We start from the raw sequence: 26,784 nt of genomic DNA, 5'->3' as shown, positions 1-26,784 counted from the left end.
AATCTCTCTATGGCCTTGCACCCTCTTATATTTCCTGCCCGGTCTGTTTTTATTCATCTGCACGTGTTCTTCGGTCTCAGTCTCAATTTCTATTATCAATTCCTCATCCCCCCTGTGCCCAATTACAGTTTCGTTCTTTGACTTTGCTAACTCCTTCTCACTAGAAGGCTCTTCCCTTATCTCTTTGTTCTACTACCTCTTACTCTTTATTTCGCACTACTCCTAAGACCTATCTTCTTCACTTAGAAAGAAAACCATGAAAACCTTTTTGTTGATGTTAATCCTGCATTTAATTGTGCTGATAAGTGTGTTCGCTGTTCAGTGCTTTGGTGTAAAGGGCCATATAAGTCGCAAATAATTTTAAATACAAATACAAACGGAAACCAAATAATGCGCCCAAATCAGAATAAACATTGACAAATTACCAGCACCGTAATCCTTTAGGGTGCTGAGCTGACATGCAAATGCAGCTCGAGGTGTACTTTGAGAGTAGGGTATGGGCAACAATGTGTCGCTTTTGCAACAAAAAGAAATTGTGTATGATTTACTGTGTTTGTGTGGTGGTGGTAGCACACTGGGTGGTTATGTATAGGGAGAGATGGTCACAGTGCTGGTAATTTCACTGGTTGATCATCTGATATGGATGCATTATTTGGTTTCTGTTTGACATTGCTTTTTTTCTCTGTCCATATATACTTAATGGAGTATGATTTTAGAATGAACTGTGGGTTTGTGCCTTGCTTTCATGGTTTAGATATCTGTGATGACTTTCAGTAGAATAAATGAACCTGATTCTTTTAAATGTGTTCTTAAGCAATAAAAGTGGTCTTTCTGAATGGTGCACTGACCTTAACAGGAGTGGCGACAGAAACCCTGCCACTACCAGTGAGTTAGAGGATCACTGCGCCCCATCCAGTGGGGGTCATTCCGAGGTTGGAGGTAAGGAATTACCGGCACCGGTAAGGGTGCTGATGCCGGTAATCCCTTACCTCCGTATTCCGAGGTCCCTTTGCGGGTCCTTCCTTACCTCCTGCTCTTAGCAGGAGTTAAGTACGGGACCCGCAAAGGTACTTCGGAGGTAATTACGGTACCGTAATTTACAGTGCCATAATTACCTCCTTCCATTACCTCCTTCCCCATTCCCATTGAGCCCTATGGGGCAGAAATGGGAATGGGGAAGGGTAAAAGGTGAATGGGGAATTACCGGTCCCTCCAACCCTGGAATGGACCGGTAATTATTCCATTCACCATGCCGGATTTGGGACAGTTTCGGAGGCAACCATGGAGCTAATTACTCCATGGTTAGCTCCAAACCCGGAATGAGGCCCACTGTTTTCCTTTTTGGTCGTCCCATGCAAATACTTTGCAGAGTCTCTTAAGAGCAAAATGAAACTCCTGTCCCCGTTGTTCAGGAGAAGGGGTACAACTGCGCCCTCTGCCCCCATGAACTCAGCACCTATGCATATTATTTAATTTTGTTAACATTTGACAGGCCTACAAAATTTCTAATTAGCACTGTCTCAAGACCTCCCAAGTAAATAGGCTCTATCTCACTATACGGCAATCCAGCAGTAGACACAGCGTGCCCTGGCCCAAGTCCAGCCCCTGCCCTGGCATGACATCCTCGGAACCTGTCTACAGTTTATTTCTTTTGACAGTCTAAATAATTCTTATATGTAACTTTTGAAATAAAAGTATATTGCTAGTTTGGACAATATGGACACATATGCACACTTAAGAATACAAACAAACCTGAAACTTCTGCAAAAACAGCAGTTAACTTCAGTTAGCAAAACACAATCACCAGATTATGTCAATGCCTTCCACAATTAGATGGGGTTTTCAAACCAAAGTTTCAAAAATAACTTTTGCAAACAATATTTCTACCAATTACATCTAGGAAGAGAGGCGTTCAAGTGCCTCCGTTGCAGACTAGTCTCAAATCCCGACTTCTCCACTTAGTCAAAATGTGTGCTCCCAGACAAATCCTTTATCTCACTATGCCTTATATACCAACATTTGGAGTATCGATAAGGTATCCTGCTCACACTGACTGCTACTTCAAAAAAAGCATCACTCCTAACATTGTCACATAGGTAAGTATGAACACTGACAATGTATATACTGCACGTCACAGTTTCTGTTTCTCCTGCTTTATTCACAGCAATGGGGGTCATTCTGAGGTTGGAGGTAAGGGATTACCGGCGCCTGTAAGGGCACCGATGGCGGTAATCCCTTACCTCCGTATTCTGAGTTCCCTTTGCGGGTCCCTCTTTACCTCCTGCTTTTAGCAGGAGTAAATTACGGGACCTGCAAAGTGACCTTGGAGTAAATTACGGCACCGTAATTTACGGTGCCGTAATTACCTCCTTCCCCATTCCCATTGAGCCCTATGGGGGGAGAAATGGGGATGGGGAAGGGCTATGGTGAATGGGGAATTACCGGTCCATCCAACCTTGGAATGGACCGGAAATTACTCCATTCACCATGCCGTTATTCCATGGAGTAAATAGCTCCATGGTTGCCAACCATGGAGCTATTTACTCCATGGCGTAGTCCTAACTCGGAATGAGGGCCAATGTCTTACTCGATCATACTTTCTGTAATATGACTGATCTAACTATGTAGGCAAATAAGGCGGGCAGGGGTCTCTTTCTCCAGCATGCCCAGCAAGCCTCAGGTGAGCCCGGGATCCAATGGGACTCGCATGCCTTCCGACACTACAGTGAGCCATAAGAATCCCACAGAATGTGCCTGAACCCGTTTAGTTCCATGGATTAAATTAATTAATTATACGATACTTCCTCAGCATAGTATTGTGTTTGAAAATAACTGCCATTCTACGGCAATTAGTTCTGTTGCAAATAGTCTATATATGGCGGGAAAGGACCGTTAAGCCTTTTTTATGCCAACGTCCATGGAGCAAACTTCCTGTTAACGCAGCTTGCTCAGTGGCCCGTACCCTGGGTCGCAGGGGGGGGCGCTGCGTGGTAAAAGAATGTCAAGGCGCCACCATCAGCAACTTTAATACATGCCACTCAACCAGGTGAATCGTCAAGGGGAGGGCCAAGATGGCCGCCTTTTTTTACCGGTGTTTTAATTGAAGTCGTTGTGTGTCTTTTGGTTTGGGTGAACAAACAATATCAAGGACACCACGAGAGTCGATAAGTAAGCCTTTGAGGCAGAGGGATTAGGGCCAACGTCTTCCTAGAGAGCCTCTTGGATGAATGTGCATTGTCTCCGTTTAAAATAAACTTTTTTTTTTTACATTAGCTCCCTGCCAGACACTGATACCGGGACTGGGTATCGTACCCAGGCAGGTCAGTGTGGTCTTCAGTACAGGACGGACGTATCTATCCCTCATCATAACGATTCCCCTGTTCCCTTAGCACTATCTCTAAGTTCGACACACTCCATCGCCTGTCCTTTCTTTCCTCTCACTTTCTCCTTTTCCGTCTGTCTTCCCTCTCTTTTTTTCAGCTGCCAGGTCTCTGTTCTTACTTACTGTGTCAGACTGCTCTCCCTCGCCTCTCTCATTTTCCCCCTTCCTATTTTCTCTCCTCATCTCCTTTTCCATGATACTGTCTGTACCTCTTCTTTTGTCTACCCCTAGCCTTCACATTCTCTGAATTCTCTGACTGTCGTGCAGTCCCTGGGTTCTGTCTCCATGCCACTCTATCTCTTGGCATTCAGCTCTCTCCCATTCAGTTTATTGGATCTCCCTCTCCCAGTCACTCTCTCTTGCTTTCCCACAAGTTCTGACTCTTTCTCGCCCTCTTGCTTTCTCTAACTATTCTTTCTCTCTCCCCACCTGTCTCTCTCACCCCTCACAGTCTCACGCCCCTCTGATACAAGCTCACATTGTCTCTCTCTTGCTCTCCCTCGCTCTCTCTCTGTGTTTCTGTTAGCAGTGTCTTGGCTGGTGAATTTCTCAATTGAATGGGCATAATCGTTTCCCATGAATTTGTCTTAGTGGCCAAGCGTAGTATCGGAGCCAGACCACCAAAGCAGAGTTTGGGGGCTTCTCCCCTGAGAACATTTTTGAAATAATGGGTGAAAATGCTACATTTGACCACTTACTTTCTGCGAAAAAATTGTTTTAAAAGCCCTGCAGATTGCAATCAGTTTCATAACAAATGAGCATATCTAATGAATGCCAAGTCACCAAAACAGCAAAAGAGCATTTTTCAGAGCATTGTTCAATGAATTTTCAAGGTACCCTTGACCACAATGTATGCCAGTATTCTGCCACAGTAAAAAATATGTTCATGCTGCCTGTGCCCGTACATTTTCATGCTGGCTGCACCATTATATTCCAGTAGTCTCATATAAGAACATGATGTTTTCTTCGGCCACAATGTCAGTAATACTATAAGAAAACATGTCCATGCTGGCCCTGCCAACACATGCCAGTGCCCCAAGTAAGAACATACTCATGTTGGCTTTGCTAATAATGCAGTAAAAAATGCCATGCCACTGTAAGAAAACAGACCCACACCGGCTGCACCAATATCAGCCTGTATGGCCACATAAGAACACTCATCATGTTGGCTTCGTCCATAATGCTAGTAAGAAAATGCACTAAGAAAGCAAGACAGCATGTACATGCTGCCGGCAGCAATTACCCCACCCCCTCCTGAGAACATTTCTCATCATGATGACTTTGTTCATAGTACCAGTAGAAATGCTATGCCCACTGTAAGAAAAACTATAGACGCTGCTTACAACAATGAACCCCACTATATAAAAACACGGTTCATCATATTGTCTTTGCACTAGCAGTATACCAGTAAAAATGCTATGTCCTGTATACGAAAATATTTGCACGCTGCATGTACCAAAGAACCCCCATGTATATAAAAAAAAACTCATCATGATGTTGGCTTTGCACATAATACCAGTACAAATTCTACTTATTGAGGGCCAGTAGGTTTTAGTGAACGGCAGTTGTATGGCCATCTCAACTGAATCTGTTGCCCACCATGCCCATTTGTATTTAAGCTGAGGATAGGAAACAAATTCAGTCACATGTTGGACAATTTTATTTTGGTCACATTTCCAGTAGTGCTTCTAAGAGCGTGGTCTGACTTAATTAGAGCAAGCCGTTTGTCCGGCTGATCCCTTAGCCAGATCGGAGATGGTACAGTCACCCACGTGTTGGCTTGTGCCTCTGGAAGGCTGGTAGGGAGGTGGAACAATCTGTAATGTTTTGCGCCTTGTGCAGGCTGTCCTATTGAGATTGTGTGTGTCTTCATCCGATAAGGAAAAGGCACAGTCTGACACCTAACAGGGGCACTATGAGGCCATAGGGTCTAGCATGGGCATTGGCAGTCAATGGACGGGAAAAAAGCAAAGAAACAGCCGTAAGGTGGCGTGCTCCTTCTCATATGCCATTTCTTGCCAATCTACATTTCCCATGCCAATAGTTTCAGCTTACAGAAAGAGCTCACAGTGCCCCTAAGCGGCTAGGATACCATAAGATTCGCGTGGACACACACAATTAGAAACAGAGAAAAGACTCATTTAGAATATGCCACCATGCTGTCCTGGCAGCTCCCAAGCCCCGAACTCACGCTTGTGGGCAGTTCCTGGCCAGGAGGGCTTGCGGGGCAGGCGATTGTTGCCTCATTATGGAAGGTTAACCCTTTGTTGCTTATTGGAACTCTGCGGGCAGCACACAGGTGAGTGTCAAGCTTTCACGAAAAAAAAAAACCCTACAAAGAACAAAAACTATGTGATAAGGAAATTAGAATCTGTGAGCTAATAAATGGGGGGCAAGGACGACTCCTTCTCCCCACATAAAGTAAAGCAAAATGGATTAAAAAATGCAAATAAAAAAAAGAGATTTCAAAAAGGAAGAGATCGAAAATGATTTCTAGAATCACTCACAATTCTTAGTAGAAAACGCAAAAGCACAACCCGCAGAGCTATCTTAGTGGCTACAACAATGCTTTAGTACTAAGCGCAGTGTTGTAGACTATTCTACGGTTGGCTGTGTGGCCGCGAAGGGATGGAAGCACAGCATGGTGCCTCTGGGGTACCAAAGAATAAACGCATACAGATCAAAATAGATACGTTTGGCCAGATAAATAAATAAAGTTTTCCTTTGTTGGCAGTGGTGAAATGAAATGGAAAAAAATTCGTGGGGGATCCCACAAGGGCTGCGGTGGGGGTGGAGTTTGGGGGAGGGGCGGTGCCCGAGGAGGCAGGTTTAAGGGGGCAGGGGCGGAGTTGGCAGTTGGCCTATGATCAAAGGAAATGCCCAAAATAATAGTTTAAAACGGCACTATTTCTTTCATGCTGCTTCTTTTCCAAACTATGTATCAATTCCACTTTAAACCATTTCCATGGCACTTGTGATGAGTTACTTCACTATGCGAATAATAGTTTTGACCAGTGTTGCTGAGTAAATATTCTTTAAAATGCACAATTTGCATTCCAGTTTATGAAAAAAAAAACGTACCCTTGGATACTAGTCAAACAAGGGGATTTCTATTCATCATAAGCAACGTTTTACTTTACTTGAACCACACCAGGCCCAGCAGCTGTGGCTCCCCTCTGAAAACAGTTGGGTGGCTGCATCGTGTGTGATGTTAATAGGGGTATTTATGTATGCAATGTTTTCGGAAACCTGTATATTTCTTTATTTATGCAATGTTTGTCGGATACAGGGGGACGGAGGGAGACGGGGTCAACCACCGGCTGGCTGACCCCATCTCCCTCCGTCCCCCAGACACGGAGAGGCTAAATCGCAGTGAGCGCAGCTGAAGGACTTTAGAGAGGCTCCCACAGAAGTGGGTTCCGCTGACCACGGTCACTGCGAGGCCCCTGGTCGGACCGGCACTTGGGTACCTGGGTCCCTTGCTGGGGCAGACTGGCAAGTGTCTCCCTAGAGGTATCCAGCCCGATCTATAGACGCATACATTGAAGCCCACTTATCCGTGAGGGCCAGAGGTATCCTGGACAGGCCAAGAGGTTTGCCCGTGTCGGAGCGACCAAGGATCAGAACTTCGAAGGCCACAAGAATTAATCAGGACCCAACCAATGAGAACCGAGGTGAGAGAGATCGCACCCTTCCTTCCCTCGGTGCGGGGATCACCGTCTCGCCCATCTTAAGCTTCTAAAGTAAGGGACACACACAGTCCCCCTTGCAGTCAAGCACTAGTCTGCCTGCCGGGGAGTCGGGTGGTGCGTGGCAATCACCCCGACCCTCTGCTTGCAGGGAGAGACCTCATAGCGCTGACGGCCCACAAAGGGGACAACAGGCCTATGCATCAGTACATGTGGGCCGGGTGGTGAATCCGAATGGAATAAATGCAGTGGGACGCTTGCGCTTCTTTGTCCCTCTCCTTAAGCCGACACCTCCCTCCTTAAAGGTGAGCAACCCCCTCTGGGGTTTGGGCGAGTGGGCCACACCACAAAAAGCAAAGAGGACCAGTCAAGAGGACCACGTGCACCGCAACTCTATTAGTGGCTCCCCTGAGCAAGGGTGCTCCCGCCAAGACCAAGAGGAGACTCTTACCTTTTCCTGGGCTCAGTCCACGCCTCAAACCGTCGAAAGAGGGGAACAGCCCCCACAGTGGACACAGAGAACACACATCATAGAAGCAGGTGAAATCCTAATACAACAACACCGCCTCCCCCATCTTTCTGATTCTCCACGATCAAGGAACAACGTGTGCAACTCTGTTCACCTTAATTAGCACCAGGAGCTCTGGACATTGAGGGGATCACCTGAGATCTGCCTCAATCCCACTTTTACTCCCATGATAAAACTGAAGGGCGCTAGTGCCAACATCTATAAGGCTCGGCGACTGCGCCAGAGCGAAGGCAAGACGAGGAATACACTCTCCTACAACGCCAGACACACCCAGGGTTGGCCCGAAAGAACAAATCAACGCACGACTTTCAGATTGTTTCAACTTACCCCTGACCACCCAGGTGAGGTTCAGTGGTCTCCACTAGAGCACCACCCTATACACAGGCTCTGTACACGCAGTAACATGCTCCTGATTTCGCCTCGGGGGCCCTCATGTCAAAACTGAATACCATACCTGAAACGAGAAAAGAAGATCTGGTCTGCCATTGTGACAGGCGTAAGGTGAAGGTACAAGGACGGTGAGAGCAACACTAAAGCCAACGCACAGGTCATGAAGGCATACGTGGAGTGGAGTGGTTACCTGGTAACCCCATCTTATACGAACACAATTCCAAGACAGGAATCCCCAGAATGGGCAACTCCAGACTACGAAGAACGCAAGCACAGCACCACCCAAGGTCCTGCATATCCTGCATTGGCAGACTACGTTTGGGTCAGAAGTGTGCAGGATGGACATGGTCACCCAATAGTTACCACACACTCTCTCTGCAGCGATGGAACGGAGCATGTAAAGACTTCATATGACAAGACAGGTGCAGACTGAGGCGTACCGTAAAAGATTACTGGAGGGTTGGGCCCCCGACACCAGGGCATTTGCCCTCCTCCAGGTGCAGCTGCTGCAGCTGAAATGGAAGAGGCCCTCCCTAAGCCCTAGGAACCACCTACCAAGCTGGCAGCACCGGAGTGCTTACTTCGGCCTCCAGTAAGATCATGTAATCGGATTCCTAGGACCTCGGAACTCCTAGATATCCTCCTGGTGGTGCACCCCCGAAACATACAATTGACTCTCTTGACAGTGAGCCACGTCTATCATTGGGATGGTTGGGCCCCCACCTTTGGGGCGTGCGCCCTCCGCTGAGGCTTGTATCTTTGAGGCTGGATCACCCTGCATCGAGGTAACCAAATAGAGCAACATGCCACAATCGGTCCTGCTAGTAAAGAGTGATATGAATTAGAAGCAGCTTGCGTGGTAACAGACCTGAGAAAGCAGAGCACAATCCACTGACAAAGTACCACGAGAGGAGCGCATGGACATAAAGCAGAAACTTGCATCATACCGGTTCACTCCGCACCGCACTGATCCAGGCTCCTTACAGGAATCGGTTATGGGGATATCAGGGGTGGAAGCGGACGCAACCAAGGCCGACATGGCAGCTTTACTCAATGAAATGAAAAGCATGAGGGCGGACTTTGGATGGAAGGTTGGCAAGATAAAACAGAGAATCGACAAAATGGAAGAAAGGATTGAAGGGGTCGAACATAATCAAACCTCTCTAAGTACCCTGGAGTCTCAAATGAACCAAAGGATTGTAGAGAGATGGAAGCTCGGGAAGAGGAAGTCTTTCTGAAAATGGATGACTTGTAGAACAGTGAACGACGGAACAACCTACGAATCTTTGGGATTCTGGATAGAGAACGAGAATCCGAACAGGACTTGAAAAGGACCCTACATACGTAACCAGGAAAATGAAGTGAACCAGGGAGAAAGAAGAGAGAACGACAGGCAATGGCGCATTCAATGCCCGAAAAGGAGGCAGAGACCAGGGAACAGGAAATATAGAAGGATAAAGGTCTCACCAGGTGCGGATTCTTGAGGCGCATAACACACCGCCCTGCCACTGTTGGGATCGACCTTAGAGCAACATGATATATCACAGCTATCGACATGAATCAACTAAGAAGATTGCGAGATGTGAGGTAGTTGAACGATGAACCTGAATGTGGGCGACTGATCGGCCACTGCACTGATATTTGATGGCTGAACGTCGAGTGGGCTCCACAACATTTTCAGGAGCTGCTTCAAGGATTCTCTAGCAACGTGCTGCATGGATTCGCCCATGCATAGAGCCTCGATGATCCAGGTGATGTATCTGCTGGTGGGGCACATTCGCTCTAAGTTAAAGGGGAAATGTACAGATTTGAGAGATCTTGAAGGGGGATGGGGGTTAGGGGGGCTCAATAGTTATTTGAAAATGATTTGATGGGACCGTGATAGGTCCGATCCTCACTGGTGGTCCGAAACTGGCCTGGTGATGACAACTGAGCTGGATCGGACGCTGCCACGGGATGCGGGAGGGGGAGGGGCAGGGGAGTGAGGATGGGCAGGAACAGGCTTCTTTACAAGTACGAATTGTGTGGTCAGAGGTGTTATTTATGGGGGTCAGGGTTGTCGGGGCCCGTTTTACGAGTATTATATGCAAAGAGGAAGGAATGGCAGTAAAATTCGACTCTCATAAAGGTAATCTCCTCAGGATGAGTACACTCAACGTGAAGGGGCTGAACTTACCTACAAAACGTTCTCTGGTGTGCAGGGAGTTCAAGAGGTCGGGGACTGATGTGCTCTTTCTCCAGGAGACTAAATATGCACATGGAGAGGAACACAGGGTTCTGCACTCTAGGATGGGAATGGAATATTGGGGCTCAGACTCCACTCTGGAAGGCTGGTGTAGGGATGCTCATTAGCAAGGGGTTGAATCTAGAAGTCACCAAAGTGTGGTCAGATGTCGAAGGTAGAGCGCTTATGGTAGTTGGCACTGCACGTAAAATAACATTCACGCTGGTGACATTGTACACTACCAACATGGGTCACGGCAGATTCCTACAGCGAACAATACCGAAAATAATGTTGGAAACAGCTGGGCATCTAATACTTGGGGCAGGCTTTAACCTCTGGGTGAACGCTAAACTGGACAGACAAGCAGGTAACCCTGATTCGAGTGAACCAGTCGATGGTGGCTGAGCAGCGGTAACGGAGATGATGGAGACCTATGGGCTACTGGACATATGGCAGGGATTCCATCCGAGTGAAACAGGCTACACATTTTACTCTGCGCCCCATGGCGCATTCACTAGAATTGATTATTTATACTTTTCAGAAGAGCCAGAGGAAGTAGCGACCGGCTCTGAGATCGCACCAATTTCCTGGTCAGATCAAGACATGGTCACGGCTGACATAAACATGGCAGCTCTTCCACACAGAGGGTCAAAGTGGCGGTGCAATGAGACATTGTGGAAAGACCCTGTCTTCCGGACAAAAATGGACACTGAGATAAAGGAATATTTCAAGGTAAACAACACAGGTGAGATATCAAGGAGAATGGTGTGGGAAGCGGGGTAGGCTACGTGGCAAAGAATCCTGACCAGGGAGGGCGCCAATAAAAAGAGAGAAAGGGCTCTCATAGAAAATAGACTAAGGAGTGAGATTACACACCTAGACAGAGTTGTGTGGACCGCCACCGAGGGAAGGGAAGAGAAGACCTCTGAAGCCAGACAGAAAAGAGAAGAGCTCTGTCTCGTTGAGGAAGGGTGCGTTGTCTGCAAATTGCAGCTTCTTAAACAGAAGCATTATGAGAAGGGGGATAAGGCAGATGCCCTCCTGGCAGCTAGACTAAGAGACCAGCGAGAGGACAGATGGGCTGCTGTCATGGATGGGGGAGGTGATGATGCCCAGAGCACACAAATAGGGGACATTCCAGAAGCGTTCGCAAAGTTTCATGAGCAATTATATAACTCTGAAACAGCTCAAGAAAGAACAGAAATAGATGGGTATTTGGGAAGTGTTGAGATGCTGAAGCTTTACCGGGAAGAGGCTGACGCGATAGATGCCCCCATCACGTCTGAAGAGGTGGAACGAGCAATAAAGAGGCTATCGCTAGGGAAGGCCCCAATAAACGACGGCTACACAGCAGGCTTTTATAAGACCTTCCTCTCATCCCTCCTGCCATTTATGGTAGAACTGTTCAATTACATATTAGAGACAGGAGTAGCTCCGGACTCCTTTTCAGAGGCACTGATTACAGTGATTCCCAAAGGAGGTAGAGATCCTAGACACTGTGGATTGTATCACCCAATATCATTGCTCAATATTGATGCAAAAATATACACAAGAGTACTAGCAGCTAGATTAGAGATATATATACCTCGGTTGATACATTTGGATCAAGTTGGATTCATACTGGGTAGACAGGGCGCAGATACGATGCGTAAGACACTACACTTGATCCATCAGTCAAAGAAAATGACAGGAGATCCTGCTCTCCTATCTGTCGATGCAGAGAAAGCTTTTGACAGGGTAGAATGGGGCTTTCTGGAGGCGGTCCTGAGTAAAGTCCGACTGGGTGATAGATTTAGAAGAGGGGTGAAGGCAGTGTACACACCCTCCAAGGCTTCAGTATCAGTTAACTATGATTACTCAAGATGGTTTCATCTAGGAAGAGGAATGAGCCAAAGTTGCCCTGTATCCGCAATATTGTTTGTCCTCTCTCTTGAACCTCTCGACTAGACACTTAGAGCTGACCATCTTGTGGAGGGACTGAAGGTAAACGGGAAGGAATACAAGATAGCCCTGTATGCAGACAATTTATTACTACACGTAGTGAATCCATTGTCATCCATACCAAAAGCCATACAATTGATTGAACAATATGGTGTACTTTCTGGCTTGAAAATTAATAGGTCTAAGTCAATCCTATTTCCATTGAACGAACCCACTCAGGAGGACACTGATAGATTTTCCATGTTAGGCCTCATTATTGGTGATACCACCCTACGGTACTTGGGGATAAATCTTACATGAAAAGTAGGCACCCTATATGAGGCCAACTTTCCCCCTATGATCTCCTGGATGGAGAGACTTAATGCCGTCAAGATGGTGTGTCTTCCTAGATTCTTATACCCATTCCAGATGTTCCCAATCAGGCTTCCAAAACTCTTTTTAGGAGAACGAAAGAGGGTCATTTTGAGATTTTTGTGGCAGGGGAAAAAAGCTAGAATAGCATATGAGATTCTAACGCTACCCGAAGACAAGGGTGGAGTGGGTCTACCAGATCTTAAAAAATATTATGAAGCAGTGCAGTTAAGGATCCTGGTCCCTAACATGAGAAATCAGAAAGAACTGCAGTGGATACACCTCGATAACTATAATTTTGCTCCAGCCACGGTCTTGGAATGGCTATGGGTACAGAGGGACAAACAAACCCATAGAATCTGAAACCATCCTATACCTGGCACCATCTGGGAGATCTGGAGGGAGGGAGCAGACATGCAGGGGATCACCATATGGCCATCTCATATGAGCCATATTTGGGACCCAGGGATTTGAGAAGAGATTCCGGATCATGGAAGATTGCAACCCTGGTTCGAGTCTGGCTTGGAGAGAGTGGGACAACTCTGGAGGCAGTGTAGATTCCTTACGATCACAGAACTGGAGGAGGCATTGGAAATAGGACCCCTGCCTGTCTTTGCCTTTCTTCAACTCAAAGGTATACTTACAAGGGCGAAATGGAAGGAGAAGATACAGAGAGACCTTACTCGCCTTTGAAACGCTCCTCAACACCATAACAGAGAACAAAGGCCTGATCTCAACTATGTATAAAGCACTAATAAACACTGGGAAAGGGTCTACTGTTAAATTGAAGAGCAGGTGGGAAAAAGATCTGAATCTAGAATTAGACCCCGAGTTGTGGACAAGAATATCTAAAGGGGCCTCACAAATATCGATAGCATGCCAGTATAAATTGCATGCCATTAAACCCCACCACAGATGGCAATACGATCTTCACAAGTTGTCAAAGATGTTTCTGTCAACGAGTCCCTTATGCCGGCGACAATGTGGTGAAAGTGCTGACCACTGCCATATGTGGTGGAGTTGGCCCCGTGTTAAAATTTTCTGGAATGAGCTCCTCGGTTCGATTAGAGTGGTAGATGGGATCCATCGTACAGTGAACCCCTTCTCATACTATTTGGTTTGGAAGAAAGTGAAGATGAGTTTAGGAGGGTGACTGGAATAGTGGCGCCTCTCCTGGCTGAATGAGCTTGTCTCGTGATGCATTGGAAGGTGGCCATGGTTCCGGGTAAGAAGGAATGGATGAACGTAGCAACCAACATTTTCATAATGGAAAAAATGACTGCTGCCCTACATGGGAAATCTACGCAATATGAATTGTTATGGGGCGACTTTGTAAACGAATATGTAACCAACGCCTAACGAATTGTGGTACAAGAGATTATAAGGTGGAATCCGTAGAGAACACATTGACATGCTAACTGGAATGTAGAAACGTTGTAGTAATTGCTCACCCGATGAGGTCAAGAGTATACTGCTGAAAGCGTCCCAGTTACGCGACCGAAAATATTGAACGAGACTCAAACTTGAACAAGACCCACATACCATAAGCGAGACCACGATGTACGAGGAGGCATAACAGATGAAACACTGTTCCTGGGGGGGAGGGTGGATGGAAGTTCTGTGTTGAGATATTGATTTAAGGTTTGTTGGAGGGTGGGATGGAAGGGAAAGATTTTGACAGTTATGACATGCTCCAAACAATGCCTGTATGCTGTTTAACTTGTTTTCTGAAAAAATAAATAATAATGATAAAGTTTGGGGTTTTTCTTTTCTTTTTAAGTGCAATTATTTAGGCTATGGAACCTTGTTACAAATGACATTTGTAAGCTAGAAAATTTGGTGACCTTTCGCAAACGTCTAAAAATGTCCTTATTTTAGGTCAAGATATCTTTCTCCACCTGCTTCAGTTGTTCTCTAATGCAGCGCTTTGATACCCGAAAAATGTGATGTAAATCTGCACAAATATTCCTATGCTCGCAGCGCAAGAAACACATAGGCCCTCATTACAAGTCATAATTAGCGCCTTCCCCATCCCCATTATGCCCTAAGGGGCAGAAATGGGAATGGGGAAGGGCAAATGGTGAATTACCGCCCCACTCACCTTGGAATGGGGCGGTAATTCCGCCATCCACCATGGCGGAATCCGGCATGGACCATGGTGCTAATAGCACCATGGTCCACCGCCTGACTTGTAATGAGGGCCATAGTCAGGTGTACTCCGGGGACACACACCCTAAAGGCGCAGTCCTCCCTGTCATGTTCAGCTAGAATGTGACACCCACGGATAAATCAAAGCTTCTCAAGAAGGGGTAAGGGGACACCTTCCACCAACCAACAACAGCCTAATTAAAATATGGAAAGGCTCTGTGGATCTGTCCTGTTCTATTGTAGTTCTGTGTGGTGGCAGCACATACTGATGAGAGTCAATTGAAGCAGGCCTGTGAGGGACCTGTTCACAAAACACAAAGGACAGAAAACACCAACACCTCTTTAGATATGCAATGTGTCAACTTGAAACTGGCTCACACCCCTTTGTATAAAGGACAGTGAATGGCATGTCTGGGACAGCTGTTAACAGTAGGAAACCCCTGCAGGGAACCCCCTTTCAGACGGAAGAAGTATGTGATTTGATGGTGAGAGAAAGTCTTTTCTTGCCACAAACTTCTAGGAAGCCTGCGCTTTGATCAGGAGCCACAGAAACCGCAATTAACCAGAAAGACACTTTGATCCACAGCAGACAGGAAGATGAGTGGGACTTAGTAGTACATGTTGTCAACCTTACCTTTCCCCTTGCAAAGCACTCCGGGTATGACCTCACACAAAACAGAAGATTGTTGGTGGGGACCCAGGATTGGTTCATTAATGTAGGCTCCAATCACTGGGCCAATTTGTCTTTAAAAGCCCCTCAATTAGCATCATTCGACAACTTGGAAAGGAGTAAGAAAGACTCGTTTGGATCCTGGCTGAAGGTACAGTCTGCCTTACAACTTCTGGCAGTGAAGGGAGGGCAGAATTTCCGAGTGGGAGGCAATATCCTTCGCCTATAGATTTCCCAGGGAACAGACGGAGATACCGGACTAGGAGGACCGTCCAGCAGCTCCACAACACATACCCAGCCAGCACACAGCCTGCCCTGCTAGGTTCTGCCAGCAAGCTTCCTAGGTGGGAAGTGCCAGAGAGTCGCTGAACAAAGGACAAGGCCATTGTCTGCAAACCTAGCTATGGGCTGTCCGCCTTAAAGGATGACAGGAGCACTGTAAAGAAGCTAGGAGGAGTGCCACAACAAGCATCAACCAGCGTCCATCTTTTAAGGACATTTTCGAGGCAGTCAAGCCCTTGAACCACGACCGGCTGCACCACTGACTGTTGTCACACTGCAGTCACAAAAGCCATCTGAGACGCCTCGACCAGTATTCCAGATCTGCCAACCAGCACAGAGACAATGATTCTTGACCCAGAGCCCACGCTGCAGTCACAAAAGCCATCTGAGACGCCTCGACCAGGATTCCAGATCTGCCAACCAGCACAGAGACAATGATTCTTGACCCGGAGCCACCGTGTAGGCCAGCCTGCAGCCGTCCGTTCAGCCTCACTTGCCGAACTGCCTGCCGCCTGATATGATCAGTTGTCTCCCGTCTTGAATTCTGTCGCAGGAGCTGCAAAGTGTCCTGGAACCGACTTGACACTGTCGAGCTTCAAGACCCTTTCAAGCACCAGGTACATTTTGGTTCTGTCCCCTGGTTCTTCTCTGAAGGCCCCTAGTGACATTTACAACCCCTTACTCCCTTAGTGCTGAAACTAAATAACCTTGAATAGTTAAGACGGATTGCTTTACCGACTACCCTGCTGTCAGTATCCAGAGTGCATCCCTTTCCGTCGTGAAACTGTCTGTCTTCTGTGTTCCTTTACAGGGTGGGCTGCATTGTGTAGTGTGCTAAAACTGTCTGTTGTAATAATAATAAAGTAGATATTTGTACACAACCTTGACTGGACTGTCCCTTTTATAATTGGGTAATAATTGTATTTTCGCTGTGTTGCAACTAACCAACGATCCACGACCTTGGAGAGATAAGCCTGCCGTTCCATCCACGTTACCAGAATTGACAAGGAGGTTTATAATTTTCTTGTTTCCAATCTGTCCGGATCCCTTCTGCTGTACTAGAGGTGTGGGCAGATTAATGGTTTAGAAATCGCTATTCATCCCTGGAACACTGGTGCCCCGGAAGTTGATTCTTCACAGCTGTGTGCACTATAAATAAAATAAATACCAATAGTTGATGTCCTTGTTTGTCTGTGTCCTTTAGTAGAAGTGCCAGTGTGCCCAGTCCTTGACCAGTGCCAAGAGATAGTTCAATCCATGATTGATGCTATAAAATGATCTCACGCACTCACTCACTTGCTGACAGCAACACCAACACTGAGCTACTCCTTTCAAGTGCCTATACTTTGCACAGAAAGGACTGCGGCCGCCAGCACCTGTCTGCCTGCAGTCCCTTTCATTCATTTGTGTTGTTCAGGATGTGTAAGAAAGGCATAGGAATCCGGGTGCTCTTGCATTCCCGTGCTAACACCCATTGCACTTAAACAATTGGTGATGTCAGCTGCCATTTGCGTGCACAGTGGCCAGCATTACAATTAATCCCTATATGATACCGCCTACTTTCACATCAAATCATGCCTCTGCACACGTGTGAAAATTCAATGCCAGCAGAGATGCAGTCATATTCTCAGCACAGAGCTAGCAGGAGAGATAGTAAAGAATGTTGCTCCGTCCCTAACTAATGATAAAAAGCATGCACGCTCAACAAACGCACAGATACAGCCATGATGAATGCACCATTTGTTGCAGCAATCATCCAGGGACACCGCAGGAGGAGGATGGCCAGGGCCTGGATCCTCCACCCAAGGACCAGCCTTTTTGGGATGCCTGTTGACTAGGTCTATGGAAGGTATAGCGCCCCCCATATCATCCTAGACCTGGTCATGGAGAGGGAAGATGACCTCACATCACCCACCATGTGCTCCCACGCACAGAGCCCCTCGCAAAAGGTGCTCACTGCTCTGCATTTTTTGCTCACTGGCTCATTCCAGCGGAGGACCGCCATAGTAGGTGTCATCTCCCAGGCCCTGCAGTCTCGCTGCTTACACCAGGTGTTGGCAATCATACCTGCACGTCCTTCTGTCCGCCGGCATATCTATATGCCCAGAATACCAGCAGAAAGGCAAGCAGTGGTCCAGGATTTTTATGGGGTGGCACACTTCCCAAAACCGCTAGGTGCCATTGATTGCACCCATGTTGCTCTACTTCCACCTAGAGCAACAGAGCACATCTACTGCAAACAGAACAATTGGCACTCCATCCATGTTCACGTTGTGTGTGATGCCAAGGGCATCATTACTGAAGTGTAGGCCAACTATCCTGGTACCACACTTGATAATTACATCTTCAGGATGTCCCCGCTACGCCGGGCCCTGGAAGCTGGGAAGCATGGCAATACATGGCTCATTGGTGAGTATGAATGGCCATGCACATGCATGCATGTTGCCCACATACCAGTGGACACTGACAACAAATGACAATGACAACCATTCTCACCTTTACAGGGAGCAATGCCTACCCTTTGAGCAGATACATAATGACGACCATACGCAACTCCAACACATTGAGGTAAGGTACAACACTGCCCATATTGTGACTCAGGGTATATTGGAGTGCACATTCAGAGTGCTGGAGTCACGTTTCTGCTCCTCTGACCACTCTGTTGGTGTGTTACTATATTCACCACCAGTAGTCTGGAGGATCATTGTGGCAGCATGTATCCTGCACAATGTTGCAACACAGCGTGGCGTCGCGGTGGACATGGTGGTGGCACACCATCCACACCCACAGGCACACCGCTTGCGTATGGCTGGCCAAATGGCACGTGGACAGGCTGCACTACCCAGCTTGTGTAATCTTTTTTCACCTAAAATCATTCCCCTGTGGAGTGCACACGATCCCCCCAAATACCAGGTACCACTCAATGGTGACAATGGGTGAGTCCACTGTGCCCAACAAAACCATCCTGAGAAAGTGCCCTTGCATCTCTTAGAACTAAAAAGACATTCAATTTTGTGTTTCACAAATAAACACATTGAAGAGGGAGGACACCACTACCACCATGCCAAACATTTAATGAAATCACCCAGTTGGCACCAAAAACATCCCATTTGACTAACTAACTGACCTGTCAAATGTGTAAGCAGTGATACATTCTGAAACATGTCTGAGCTGTAAGCCAAAAATTAACATGGACACAAAATACAACAAGCACAATGGGATATTGCTGGATAGATGTCCTAGAATGTGCACAATGCGCACAAAAATGCCCCGATTGCGGGGTGTAGAAAAGCAGTGCAGAATCGATCCACATGTAACACAGTCTGGCAACATGACCACAATAAACCCCATCTCAAAACCAGAAATTAACAAGAGGTAATTGACAATTGTGACAAAGAGGGCGACATACCAGAATGGCCACATCCAGACATGCATCAACTAATGTCGCCATTCCATAACGATCATCTCACTTGTCCCCTTGGCATGCAGTCTACTTCATTCCATTAGCCATCATGCCCTGATGGAAGGATCTGCTGACAATGAACAAAATGAAGCAGAGTGCAGCTAACACATCCATGCACCCAAAAACACAAGACTCACTGGCCCCCTCACGGGCTGCGCAGCATGCTGCAGCATGCATGGGACATTCATGTGAAAACACCAACAGTGCACAACGTAATGTGCTGGTTCACAACATAGCATCCCAAAAATGTGCATCAATGGTTCCATGGTTGTAGCTCATAACTGTGGCTGCACACACAAGACTCACACCCCCCCTCAGTGACATACAACATATGCAAACAAAAACTCACAAGATAACATGTGTCCCAGCACACACACAGCAACACCTGCACACTGCAATAAAATCAAACACACAAAACACACACACACTGACAAACAACAACCCCCACACTGCCTCTCCCTCTGAATGACATGCATCAAATGTGCATGTCACATATCCCCATTCACAAGACAATGGCACATGCTCAATGTATGCATCAGTCAACATGTGCCATGAAAACGAGAAGACATCACATATGCAGATAATTGAGCCCCACAAAAAGCAGGGACACCCCTGGAAGACTATCACTGACATGACAATGCATGCCATCACCTGCAGAGTGTTGGGACAGTGCACTGAACATAGTCATGGGAACCCATGATGCAAAGCACAAGAATGCAAGTAAACAAATGCTCACCTCTTGCACTCCAGGCAGCATCATGCTTGATGAAGCAATTCACATAGGCCGATGTCAGACTGGAAGACTGGCAACCAAGGACACTGCCATGGAAGACATAAGCAGACAAGACAAAGCTATGTGAAACTGCAAGCAAGGATAAATGCATGGTAAATGTAGGATGCAAAGTAAAAGTGCAAGGTCAATGCAGACTTCATTTTGACAGCATACAACTGGTCCAATTGTGCATTAAATTGAATGCAGCAGTACCATGCAAACAGCTGCGGTCAACTTAAAGCTGCAAACAGCATGATACAGCATGCATGGGACATGCATGTGAACACACCAACACTGCACAAGGTAATGTGCTGGTTCACAACATAGCATCCCAAAAATGTGCATCAATGGTTCCATGGTTGTGGCTCGTAACTGGGGCTGCACACCATAATTGGGGAACTCTAAGCAAGAGAGGCCAAATATGTCATAGAGCCATTACCCCACAAACGTTGCAAGGGATGTGAAGTGTCATTCAGTACACATGGTCAAAGTGCATGAGAGACACACCAGTAAAACCATCAACACCTGTCACAGCCACAAACAGCCGGCCCTGCCACCCACTCCGAACCACCCAAGAAAGGCCCACACAGTTGAAACTCCCACAATTTTGAATATGAAACCAGTGGCCCAAATAATCCATAGAAACAACACCATGCCCAGACTTATCAACAGAACCACACCCTGTGAAACATGCACCCATGAAGTAGTACTGGTGTCCCACAAAACAAGTCAATCCAAAGTGATAGGGTACCCACCTGCCTTGCATGTGATGCAACCCACCGGGAGACTCATCCCATAAATGCATTGACATGCATAGTAACAACAGAAAGAACATGCACATCCATGACAACACATGAATGGATCCTGAAAATATGCAGAGAGCGCCCACTGCAGATGCACCACAGTGTGCAAGAGGGTGACAGGACATAGATTGTGATCTGCCCATGAGTACAGCGTAGCACAACAGAGAGAGGGAGAGAGAGTGACAGTGAGAGGGAACGCCAAGTTAAACACACATCAAGGAGTACACTGCCTGGATTGTAGATGGCCAATGATATGCACTATACCACAGTAGGTGCGGATATAGATGAGTTGACTGAGGGAGGTAACCCAGTGACATGGGTACCACTAAAAAAAAACTCCTGCCATGGTAGCATGCAAAGCACATATAAGTAAAGTTACACATGCAGCAAACATGGGGAACAATGGTGCATGCTCAACATGCAAGACAGTGCTCATGCTTAGCCTCTGACTGTGCCACCATGTTGTGAATCCTGCATCACCTTCACCAAGAACTGTGTCTCCGAATAAGTGACAGGAGGGCCAGTTCCTGGTGGAGGGCATGGGGAGCATGGATATCAAAGGGTGCAGGGAGTCTCCCCGGGACAGCAGTCACCGCCACATCATGGATTACTAAAACAGCATGGGAGTAGACATTACTACAGGCATAGTGAAGTAACATTCACACAGCACACATGTTTTTTTAAATGTCTTTTATTGTTGCCCTTATAGTTTACAGAAAGCCTTAAACAACACAAAACGACAAATGAATAAAAAAAGAAAATTGCATGCAATTCATAACAATTAAACATAAAATCATACATTAATTTTGGTTACCAGTGATAGTATCGAAAACAAAAGGATAGAATGCCTTTTGTTCGACAGTGAAAGGATCGAAAAAAAGGATTGCATTTTTTTTTTTTATGGGGCAACCCCCCATTTTCTTTATTAAAAACATTTTTTTTACCAACGCAAAATAAAAATATATATAAATAAATAAATAAATAAAATCAACCCCTTTTTTCAATCCTTTTGCATTCGAGCAAAAGGTCATTCGATCCTTTTTTTTTCGATCGTTTGACTGGACACCATTCATTTTCAGTTAATCTAAAATAGTATTCAACAAATTATTCAAAGCTAAAATTAAAAAACATTTTCCCCCCACATTAACCTACACCAAAGTAAATTCATAGATGTTTCAGAATTGTCACCATTTTTTCCTTAAAACAGGACAACCTAGTACTGACAAAATGCGGATATGCAGTGGCCCAATGTTTCAAAGTTTCTACTGTGTCTGTGTTACCACAAAATCTGCAACGTAAAAGAGAATGACCACTTAAAGGGGAATCTTTCTAGTGCTTAGTCCTTTCCCTCGAATGAAACTGGTTTAACCTAAAAAGCATGTAGTTGGCACGTATTTTGTCACAGGGAAAGTGTCACAAGTACTCAACATGGACCCCTCTTTGGTCAGGCGCATACGCAATGTTGTGTCTGTGTGAAGAAGAGCAAGTAGTTGTACTAGCGTTCTAGGCACATTCATGCGCAGAGGTTAGGACCATAACTTAGATTTAATCACATAATCGAAAGCGCTAGACATGCCCAGAGACGCCAGGTGTAAGTCCCTTACTTATGCATGATGCCTTAAGTGGGCCATAATAGTGGCATTGAGGGAGGTTCCCAAATCCTGCCTAAACCCTACCTGGAATCTGCTTAGGAGTTTAAATTGTGGGGTGAACTGGTTGAGGTCACTCAAGAGCAGTATGACAAAGACTTTACTGGTAGCATCGATAAGAGCAATCGGCATGTAGTTGTTGGGATCTTGAGCGTCGATATTTATAAAGATAGGGATGATAATTGATTGAGCCCAGGAGACAGGAATAACATGGGTCAGGTAGATTTGGTCAAACATAGGTTTTAGAAGCCCTGTCCAGAACTGAGGAGCTTCTTTCAAAACGAACGGGGGGATACTGTCAGGATCCGGAGCACGAGAGTGCCCAGATTCTGTCATCTATATCCCATAGGCAAGTACCAGCACTAACAGGACCCAGGTCAAGGTTGTGGGGATCTTGATAGCTTTCCGTCAAAGAATATATTTTTACATAATAGTCAACCCAGGGTTGCTCCTCTACAGGTGACGTATTACCCTTACCCTTAAGAACTAGAGTCCTGCATTAACAGTGGTCAACAATTTATTTTCTCTGCCATTACAAAGTTGTTGAAGCATCGACTGATAGATATGTAAGAGGGATTTAACTAGGTTTCTATGCATTTGGTAGATTTTATTCCTCGCAACTGTATTATCGGCTGTACATAAGCACTGCTTTTTAGTACAGCCAGTTTTTTTTTCCCTTAAGCCTCAGCCAAACACTCATAGGCAGCACCCTATAGGTGTATGGAACGCAACATCTGCTGCTCCCACTCTGTCTGCCCAGCCTGCACACACCCCCCACGTGTGCGGGCCCACACCTGCCTGATCCAAGGGAGCATGGCCCTTGCTGTGATGCCCCTGTCCCTGGCTGCAGGACTGCAACATTCCCTTGGAAATCTGTCCCAGGACCAGAAACCAATACATGGGAGCGTGGCCTTGCACCGTAACCACCACAAATGACCCTGACACCACTGACTGGCCTTGTGAAGGCACCTGAGCCCCTTTTGACTCACAGGCCCCAACTGCTCCACCCATTGGTGCACTCACCTCAGCCAGCACTGAGTACTGCACATCCGGTTCAGAGTCAGTTGAGTGCAAAGAGTCAGAAGTGTCTGCAGCATGGCTCAGGATGGTCTGTGGCACCAGTGGGTTTTCAGGCCTGTCACGCCATGTCCCCTACTGGTGGTCTGAAGCACCACAGACTCTTCTTCATCCTCTTCCTCCTCCTCTGCATCTGGTGCCTCCTTACCTGCACATGGACTGAAAAAGACATGTGGAGTCATGTGCAACGTGTCTCCAGTAAACATGTTTTTCACATTGCTGTCATGCAACTAATTGCAGGGTATGTCGCAATAACAAATACAGCATCCACACACTATGGACAACAAGCTATCTGAGCATGGCATATGAAGACTGGCAATAAGGTTCCCTGCTCAGGGCCATGCTGCATTGGACCCATTGCCAACCAACAGGGTTGTTAAGAAGCACATTGTGGCCCATGGCACCGCAAACTGTTGACTAATACCAGTGAAATGGGCATGGCCATGTGGCTCTGTGACGCGCCTTACATAACATGGCAACAGGCAGACATACATATATACATCCAAGGCTGCATCCATCACATGCCACACCAGTGTTGTCGTGGTACAGGGTATGTACACAATGGGAACATGCCGTAAGTCTGTGAAAAAGGAAACAGTCCCAGTTGATATATGGCTGTAAGAGTACCACCTATGCAAGGCCCATGAAGTGGAGAGAGTAAGTCAATGGAGTTGTAGATAGGAACAAGGTACAGTGACCCACAAGAGCGAGAGGGGCATGGACCCATGGAATGTGGGCTGAGTGTGGGAGGGTAACAGGGAGAAGGCCTCACAATGATTTGCCTCAGGAGTCATTGTCATTGGGGCAGCAGGGATGTGAACAGTCTAGACATATGCACACTCCCTCAGGGCACACCATAGGACATGTTGGTTGTCATCTTGGATGTTCTAGTTAGCATGGAAGCACATACGTACATGTGTGAAAAGAGATTCTATAACCTGCAGGGCATGAAGTGTAACTCCTATTTCAGACACATCCACATGTCTAGCAGAGTAGAGTCACTGACATCTAGGATGCTGCAAACAACTGTGCACGTTGTGGTATCATGTTGTATCATGATGTTGGGGGGTATGCTAGTGGGGGATGAGTACTGTCACATGGGCATGTTCAACTGATGTACAACACGTGTTTTGTAGCCACTCTTGTGGACAGAAGTCAGTACACCACATGACATGGTTCACCCGGTGCAGTCATTCCAATGCAGCCAGTTGTGAACCACAATTATACATCTTGGTGATGCTTTACTTCAGGTACTCAGGATGAACAATGTTTGGTACTCACCGGACGTGTCCTTGTAATTTTTCAGGACTCCCATGCCTTGCACTTGCTCCAGTAGAATGAATTGGCTCATAGCCTCTTCCTGCTCGGTCAGCTCCTCCTCCTCTGGTGACCCCCCTCCAGTTGTCAGAGCAGAGGCGAGGTTGACTTGGTGCAACGGTTGAGATGATTCCAGCGCTTCACTACCTGTGCAGCAGTGTACTTCTCAAACCCTAAGGCGTTGACCTTATCTGTGACATGCTGCCAATTCACCATACACTGAGCTGGTGTATGTGTGCACCCCTAATGCTAGCACATATCACAGTGGTGAATGGTCACGTAGTCCATGAGTATCTTGAGTTCTTCATCATGGAAGTTCTTTATCCTGAACATGCCAGTATCCTGTACCGTGTCATGGGGTTAAGCTTATTCCTGCTGTGCAGGCTTCATGATATGATATGATCTGATATGACATTTATAACGCGCCTATACACAAGTGATTCAAGGCGCGACAAGGTGTTGGTGCCACCCCTGTGTGGCTGGGAACACTCTGGGGTCCAGATGCCGAACCACAAGTGGGCTGGGGCATGGCATTAACCCCTGGGGCTGGGACAGCTGCTTCCACAGCACGTCCCTTAGCCTTCCAGGCTGGGTTAGCTGCTTCCACAGCATGGCCCAGAACCCCTGTGGCTGGGACAGCTACTTGTACAGCACTTTCCGGAACCCCTGGGGCTGGGACAGTTGCTTCGACAGCATGTCCCTGACCCCAGCCCTGTCTGCCCCCTATCCCTTTTGGGGCCTTTCCACTCATGTTCCAGGTGTAACAGAAATATGAAAGGTACACCAAGTAATTGTCCTGGGCAATTTGAGTGAGGGGGCAGACTACGCAATGTAAGTCATTGTTCTGTGGTCCAGCAAGGCTCAATTGTACCCCAGGTGTGAATGATACGGTATGCGTAACGCACAGGCACCCGAAAATAAAAATAAATGCATACGCGATACCAGAATAGCTTCCAAAAAATTAAAAAACGGTACGTGTTACGTAATGGCACCAAGCTACACAAAAAATGCATACGCGACTCCCGGAAAGCTACCAGAAAGGTACGAATAGTGGTACACGATACACAGGGGCACCCAGAGTTGAAAAAAAAATGCATACTCACCGTTAGCCTTGCAAAAATCAAAAGTAGATGCGCATATGCTCAGAGGAAAACTCCCCCCAAAGAAGAAGTTTGTACGGTCCCTGAAGTGAATGGATTGCATGGCACCCCAAAATACGCAGTGCTCCACTCATCCATCTCCTCCCCTTCGTACGCACCTTCGGAGTTACTTCTACACGTACTAATGTATCCCCGAATATGGCGTGCTGAATGCCTGCGTGCAGCATGTGTCATGTAAGTTATGCAGCAAGGGCCTTTCCTCGGATTTCACTTGTCCACGCTTTTCTCATTTTTTCCGGCTGTCTACATTGCGAGACACCGAAAACCCACACTCCTGCCTCCTGTGCCATTTTACCTGCCTCCAACTTTGCTATCTGTTGCTTCCTATCCAGTGTGTGTGGCTGCTGCATACCTGCACTGCGTTTGGAGTGCCTGTTTTTGTTTTGTCCCTGTGAGCCCCCCAGCTGCTTCATTGGACTCCCAGTGTGCCATTTCATCACAGCACAGTTCAAGGACCACCTTGTACACCCACACATGCCTCGGGGGTTGCCATGTCAGCACCATCATCCTTGCCATGATCCCAGTCAGTGAGCATAGCCATCATTCAGGCATTCAGGCCAGACAGGGAACCTTATATCAGTCAGCAGGCCAAAGGCGCGTGTTAGCCTGGCACATATGGCATTTACACCATTCACAGCATATGCTTCCTTAGACTGTAGTAATATTTAACAGTAACTTTTATACACTAAACATGGCCGCCGCAATATCCATTCACAAATTGCAGCACGTTCTATTCATATTGCAGAGGGAGCTATTTAAGCCCTGCCTCAGCTGGAACGCGTTGTTCGCGTCTTCCCAGCTGACAGCAGGTAACGCTACCGGCGTTTCTCCTCACAGAACCTGTAAGGAGAAAATAGAGACATTAGCCTTACAGAAAACTACAGAATACAATAGTTATAGAAAAGACGTACCTGACCGAAATAATTCTCCGAAGCGG

At 46.7% G+C, this 26,784-nt stretch overlaps 1 protein-coding gene across 1 annotated transcript in view; it reads left to right on the top strand.

Annotated features, from left to right (window-relative positions):
• LOC138570070 (N-acetyllactosaminide beta-1,3-N-acetylglucosaminyltransferase 3-like) overlaps nucleotides 1-26,784 on the top strand; it is a 397,006-nt gene that overhangs the window by 310,879 nt on the left and 59,343 nt on the right. The window lies entirely within an intron of this gene.

Source organism: Ambystoma mexicanum, chromosome 1p, assembly GCF_040938575.1.
Source record: "Ambystoma mexicanum isolate Mex_15411 chromosome 1p, UKY_AmexF1_1, whole genome shotgun sequence".
Classification (NCBI taxonomy): Eukaryota; Metazoa; Chordata; class Amphibia; order Caudata; family Ambystomatidae; genus Ambystoma; species Ambystoma mexicanum.
This window is presented reverse-complemented; position numbering and strand designations above follow the sequence as displayed.